The sequence below is a fragment of the Hermetia illucens genome, chromosome 3, assembly GCF_905115235.1.
Source record: "Hermetia illucens chromosome 3, iHerIll2.2.curated.20191125, whole genome shotgun sequence".
Lineage (NCBI taxonomy): Eukaryota > Metazoa > Arthropoda > Insecta > Diptera > Stratiomyidae > Hermetia > Hermetia illucens.
This window is the reverse complement of record NC_051851.1, coordinates 3,289,247-3,296,686: the sequence shown is the minus strand read 5'-3', so window position 1 is coordinate 3,296,686 and position 7,440 is coordinate 3,289,247.

Below are 7,440 nucleotides of genomic sequence, written 5' to 3'. Positions count from 1 at the left end.
AATATAGCAAATAAGAGAAAGATTGGAGCTGCGTATCGCATAAATATACTCCGAGCATGTTGCGCTTCCAGAACAATATCCAATGAAGCAGCTTGCGTTATAGCAGGAATGGTCCCAATTGAGATTCTAGCGAAAGAAATACAACGATTTTACGACCGAACGTGCATCACCGGAGAATCTCCTGCCCGTCGGCGACAGTTCGCACGAACTGAAACTGTCGCGGAATGGCAAGAGAAGTGGGACGAGTCAGAAAAAGGCCGTTGGACTCACAAAATCATATGGGATATCCGGAAATAGATCGAGCGACCTCACGGCGAAGTAGGTTTCGACCTAACTAAATTCTTTAGCGGACACGGAGGCTATCGAGCATATCTGTATCGATTTGGGCTAGATGATTCGCCATATTGTCCAAAGTGTCCAAATATTGCAGAGGACGCAGAACACGTCTATTTTCATAGTCGCAGATTCGAAGCCCAAAGGGCTACATTAAAAGCTACAACCGGGGAGCACTTTACACCCGAAAATATCATGGAACTTATGGTGAAAGCCGAGGTGATATGGACCGAAGTCGAAAAAGTGATTGCAGCCATCGGAAAGAAACTTAGGCAGGAAGAAGTCATCCGAAAGAATGAACGCGAGAGGAACACAAATATTAGTATGAGCGCAAAATAAATTCTGATCCAGCCCCGCGACGTAATAGCAAATGGGAGTCCCGCGGAGAGAGTGGAAGGAGAAGGAGGTGGTTTTAGTGGGTAAGAGTCCCACATAACCGTGTGGCTGGAGCCTGCGATAGTTTTTGAAGCTTTCTACCTTCCATCGGAAAAAAGACAGACAGACAGACGGGCAGACGGACAGACAGAGAGACAGACGGTAAGCCGATTTTAATAAGGTTTTATTTTTAACCTTTGATCCGATGCTGTCACCAGAGTTTCATGCTTATATCCTCCAACAGACCAGGTTCGATGGAGCTAAAAACTTGATGACCAATAGTCGCCATTACTGGAAAATACGGCTGGCAATGGTTTAGTTGGGTGAGGTTGTTAGGTACGATTATCTTAGTCGGAATCCTCGTAACGTTCCTAGTTCAAGTTAACGTCAATCGTTCAAGTTAGCATCGTTTTACCACCTCCGTACCCACTGCAGATACCCATAGATTCACGCTGCGTTTTGTAGTCGTTAATCTTGTCACTGCGGAAGAACCGCTCTGTTTGTTTCAGTTTTCTACCCAGAACGGATAAATTAGGTTCGTTTGGCACCTCGATTGGTAAAAAGCGTAAATTCAAAATTCCAACTTCTTGTGTGCGCCGTGAAACCGCATGGTAACTGCACGAACTTTACCATCATATTCAGGGGAAGGGGTATGTCTCGCTCTCAGATGAGCGCTAGTTATTTCGGCTTCACGTTAGGTGTCTCCTAGCACCAACAAGTGTCCCGGTGTCAATGCTTCGATTTCCTTAGGATTACTATTGTAGATAGTGGAACTAGAGGCTCTGAATTCAAGCAAGCCTTAATCTGGCAATTCTTCGAACGTCGGGACTATTTTCGCCTATACTTAAGCTACCGTTTTCTAACTTTTCTATAGCTTCCCACAAACCGCCAAAAATTTGTGGTTCGCACCAGAATAAACTGCCAAGTGACACCGTCCTCCCCCGCTGCATCTCTTCATGTACTAAATTCTTTGCTCCTACAAAGTTACTGCCATGGTCACTGGTGCTCAGAGGTGGCGGTGAGGAAGACGGGGCTGCAACCCTGTCGGCCAAACCAAAACCAAGTGGCCGAGGAGAACTTCCATAGTGGTGGCACCGAGAGACGCTGTACTCACTTTGGCTTGCCGGCGGTGATGCAGTAGGCGAATGCTCCATAGGCTTAATCAGAGCGATCAGACCTGGGTCTGCACGGGGACTCATCTGAAGTGGCAAATTGGTCACGAAACCTTACCGGGGGTATACTGGTACCATGGGAACCGGGATAGCCTCTGGACTCTCATACTTCGGGTGAAGTCAAGTTATATGTGAGCACAGCTCGGTTGTTTGCGGTTGGCCTCCTAATGGGAGTTTCATGGTGGTTGTGGTTGTGCTTAAGGAAGAACAGATCTTCGGGCCTCGGCGTGGTGTTGCGTTTCAATACGGGTGCCGTACTCTTTAGTTCGGTATAGATTTAGGTAGGTCTTGCATCCATCAGTATGAATGCTAAGCCATGCACTGGGTATAGACTGGTACTGTTGTTGTTTGTCTCAGCGGGGCTTTGATTGTGGTCACAAAATCAATCCATGCCTTAAGAAGACCGTGGGATTAAGTCTTCCAGACAGGTGCTCACGTAAAACCCTCAAGGACTTCACTGCCATGGTCGCTATATATTTCCGAGTATAATCCTCTTTTTGCTGAAAATCGTTTAAATGTGAATGTCTCGGTTGGCAAATGGCTGACCAATTCGGGATGCACTGCCTTCGCCATCATGGAGCAAATACGGAGATGTACTTTTTCAATGTAGTCGTGGAGCGCCCTTTGATAACCTTGTTTTGAATGGGCTGCGTAATCTACCCCGCAATGTAAAAACGGTGGACTTGGGGTGATTTTGACGGCAGGAAGATCGCCCATCATTTGATGGCCGTGGCCATGAACGAACCTTACAAAATTAAGATGACGATGTAGTTCATTTCGTACAACTCGCTGATCGTTGAGGATCTAATAATGGATTTGTAGTAATTATGGACTGTCTGGACGCTCTTACATAACGTGCTTTTGTGCGCTTCCCATATTAAACCAACCAACTATCAGGACGCCCTGATGATCAACGAACGGATTCAGCTTCTGTTTGGCCATTATCTCGATGTGTTTGTTAAATTCAGCCTTTGGTACCGATCGAAGAATCTGTGGTCTACTTCTTTCATACTCCTTTGACGAGATAATTCCTTTGTCTTTGGTCACAAACCATAACGCATATGCCGTCATCTTTACGAGCATCGAAAATGACGAAAATTGTTCTAGTATATCACACCCCTGACCACGCTGAATCACGTCGAGAATCCTTGCGCCATAGTGGGTACAGTACGAGCCCCTTGGACCTTATTTCACTAGGAGAACAAACTGTTGGGTTATCCTTCGATTTTAAGTATCGCCAGGAGTAGAATTCAGCACTAATTTTCCGCATTTTGGTTACCTGATTACCGACATAACTCTCCAGGCTCGTTCCATCCTTTTTAAGCCGTACCAAGACTACGGCCGACTCGCACCAGCGTTATACTTTCGACATTTTCAACTGCATCTTTGTGGATACTATTTTTATCAGTTCGGCTAATTGAAGAGCTCCGTTCGGCTTGCAGCGGTTTTACATGAATCTCAGCACACAATAGGGTAGTATTTACTCCGCCTTTTTGATATATTTATATGGCTTGAGGTAGACATTGGCAACATATGCGGACTCTGATGCGTCGGAGTATCCATGCAGCTCGTTTCTTCAGTTCCATGCATATCAAACCCATCGCGGGATCCGAATAGACTACAGCATTGAAAGTTTCGCTTCTATTGGTTCAAAAGCGCTTCCGCTGGGATATCGACCAAGCAAATTTCGGAATATCTTTTGCATTAAGATATTCACAACAACGGCCATTGGAGCTAACCAATGCAATGGGTCGTATATGGCTGCAATATTTGATAGCAGAAGCACTCCGGAAGAATGTAAAGCACCCTTGGAATGGGGTCATGGATGTACCAGCATCACCAGTTGCAGTATTGTCCAGAGAAATCGGACACAGGGAAACGGAATCTTCGGCCGAATATGGGGACAGATGGGAAACCGCGATTGAGAGCCACACTGGACGCAGCAGACTCTTTTGTCAGTGGTAATGCGCGCCACGAGCGCAGGAGCAACACTTTTGATGTGGGCAACGTTTTATTGTGCTCTCCACTACAGTATGTATCTATGGTTCGTGCGGGCGTGAGGCCAACCGAGCTGCAAGACTATCCTAATCGGTGCCATCGAATCAGTTAAGGAGTCTAGGACCTTTTACCATAAAATATCTACAAGACCCAGAGCTTGTATCCTGATATCAAGACGGATATAGGCAACTATACTGAGATAGTTCTGTGCCCAGAACCTAGTTACGATCATGGTACAATACCCTCCACCGACGCAAGGATTAAGGGATCTGGTAGTGTAGGTAAGACCAAGTGGTTCCGAGCTCTTAATACGTTCCGACGCGAACGCTCAACATATTTGTTGGGGTAGTAGCAAATGCAAGGAAGCTATTAGATTTCATTACTTCAGGTGATCTCATGACTGCAAAGGTACGGCGCGCTCCTACGTTTATAGGACCAAGAAAAAGTGAAATGATTGGCCGAACAATCTGCACTTCAAGGGCCCTAAAGTTGATTGGAGACTGAAGGCTTCTAGACGTAGTCTCACTGTCAGATCACCAATACCTAGAACTATTGAAGGCTATCTGCAATACTAAAACGGAATCCTAGAAAAACGGTTTGGACAAAGTACAATGAACTTCTTGGCAATAAGCAGCTCCCTAAGCGTCTAAGGACTTCACTCGCGGTAGAAGATGAATTGGAAACTCTGAATAGCACACTTTAAGAACGTTGTGAGGAGGCGTGTCCTATTTCCCGAAGCAAAAGACGAAAGAGAAACACAGTCTTGTTTGTGTCCACTAAAGGAGCCCAGTTGGGCCAGCCAGATGGTACTTTCCAGAATTCCAGACCGGAATCCATACAGACTCTCTTGGAATCCAGGAGAACAGGCGACAGAAATGGAAGGGGTAGAGTTGGCGGTACCTGCAAACTTTGAAGACGTAACTGATGCGAGGAAAATTGGAAGGGTGTTGTCATACTGCCCTTTAAGCAGTTCAAAGCAGCTGGTACGGATGTCTTCTGTCCAGCCATACTAAACGAAGATTTAGAACCCAAAGAACTTCAGACAATATTCTTGCTGCAATGTTTGGAGAGGCTTGAGCATCACATTCGTGGGAAGGCGGTAAGATTACACCCGCTAGATGGAAACCAACGTGCTTACCTGCGTGGAAAGTCCTGTGAGTCTGCTCTTCATTCTTTGATTTCAAAAATTGGGAACGCTACTCTGAAAAGTGAATACGTGATGGGGGTGTTTGTTGACATTAAAAGGACTTTTGACTATGCTGCATTCCAAAGACTTTGTGATGCCGTCGCAGGGCGTGTTGTCGATGATACTTTAATCAGGCGGACTTATGCTACCGCTGAGATTGCTGCATAATGAAATGGGTGTTGATGGCTACATGACAGCAGAAGCAACGAAGAGCTGTCCCCAAGGAAGGATACTACCGTCACTTCTGTGAAGTATGTTGAAGGTCACACTACTATGCTAACTACAAAATCTACCTATATATATGCTCAACCCATAAAATCAACATGTAGAAAGAACGTTCCTAGCAGAAGATAGTTAGTGACATTAATAAGGACACATAGAGCCCCGGGTATAAGTTCATAATCAAAAACTGTGTGATCATCGATCACCCTACGAAGGTACTTTCGCCTGTTCACCCCATCTAAGCTGACATCGATAAGGGGGGCGGGTATAGAGGACTGCCCAGTGTAAAGGAACTGGAAGAGGCGGCCTTGTCCATGAAGGATAAAACAACACTGTGATGGGATGTATTCCAAGCCAAGTGTTGAAATTTGTATTCTAGTATAAGCGGGACTTACCACTCCTCATGTTCGATATTCTGTCGAACAAGAATGTAAGTGTTTTTCCCTACGAATGCATCTGGGGTTGCGAGGTTCGTGCTGATAAGCAAAGGCACATCCAAGAAATTGCTTGAGAAGCTCATCAAGCCAAGGTTGACTGACGCAATACTTCTTATCGAAACAATATTGTTTTTGAACGAGGAGATTCACAATTGATAGGATTGAGAAAATGGTTCAAGAAGTGAAATTGGCTGAGGCACATAGTGGTGACTGTCGACGAGTGGTACTCCTTGTGAGCCTAAATGTAAGAAATTCTGAGAATGTGCGGCATGCTCAGGTCAAAGGAAAAGTTGATTCCGTATTTCAAGTAAGCTCTCGCTAATATTGAGGGATTATTAGAAGACCGAACCTTGCTCTACGAGAGTCGAGAAAGACGGCGTAACAAGAGGGTCACATCGAAGCGGTCTATCTATCCTTGGGCCGGTAGTTTGGAATGCCTCATAAGATAGTCTGCTGTAACTCGAGATGCCTGATGAGACACATCTAATAAAGTACATGGATGATGTGACAAAAAGCGCTGGACAAACTGGGAATAGTAATGTGGCGAGTCAGAAGATAAATGACCCCTAGCTCTGCAAAAAACCCATGATTGGTGAAATCTTAGTCTTATGAGAGCATGCGATAGTATCCCTCACCATTGTATAAAGGCGAGAAGCTTTCGAGTTGCGTCCGCCTATCGTATCGTCTCGGGGCCAGTGGTGATGGTAATAGCAGGAGTTACTGCAATCGTTCCCTGTGCTGCAGAGTGGAGGTGGATATGTTATACCTCAAGGAAGGTGAATGAAAACTGCCGCTTATGAAGAGAGAGCCCGCACTCTCAATTCATGGCTGCAATCATGGGAAAAAGAACCGAGGCATAGACGAATTGCATATATCATCAAAGACTGGAAGTTGACTATCCTAACCAATCTGATTAGGGGGCATGGGTATTTTCTATATTATCTGCACGCAAACGGGAAACTGCAGGATCTCAACTGCATTTACTGCAAGAATGTGGTGGATGATGCCCGTGCCATTGCCAATGCCTTTCGGCAGTGAAGCCCATGGTGTTTTACGTAGGCACCTGTCGTGAGACTTAATCCTATGGTCCTCTTAAGACACGGATTGATTTTGTGACCACAATCAGAGCCCCGCTGAGACAAGCAACAACGGTACCAGTCTATACCAAGTGCATGGCTTAGCATTCATACTGGTGGATGCAAGAATTACCTAAATCTCTACCGAACTATGGAGTACGGCTCCCGTGTTGATACGCAACACCACGTCGAGGCCCGAAGGTCTCTTTTCTCGCTTGAGCATAACCACAACCACCATGAAACTCTCACTAGGGGGGCCAACCGCAAATAACCGAGCTGGCCTCACATACAACGGGAGTTCACGCGAAGTATGTGAATCCAGGGGCTTTCCCGGTTCCCATGGTACCAGTATACCCCTGGTAAGGTTTCGTGACCAATTTGTCACTTCAGATGAGTCCCCGTGCAGACACGGGACTGATCGCCCTGATTAGGCCTTTGGAGCATTCGCCTACTAAATCACGACCGGCAAACCAAAGTGTTTACAGCGTCTCCCGGTGCCACCACTATGGAGGTTCTCCTCGGCCACTTGGTTTTGGTTTGGTCGATAGGGTTGCCGCTCCATCTTTCTCGCCGCCACCTCTGAGCACCCAGTGCCTTTCGGGAGAAGGATCATCATCATCAACGGCGCAACAACCGGTATC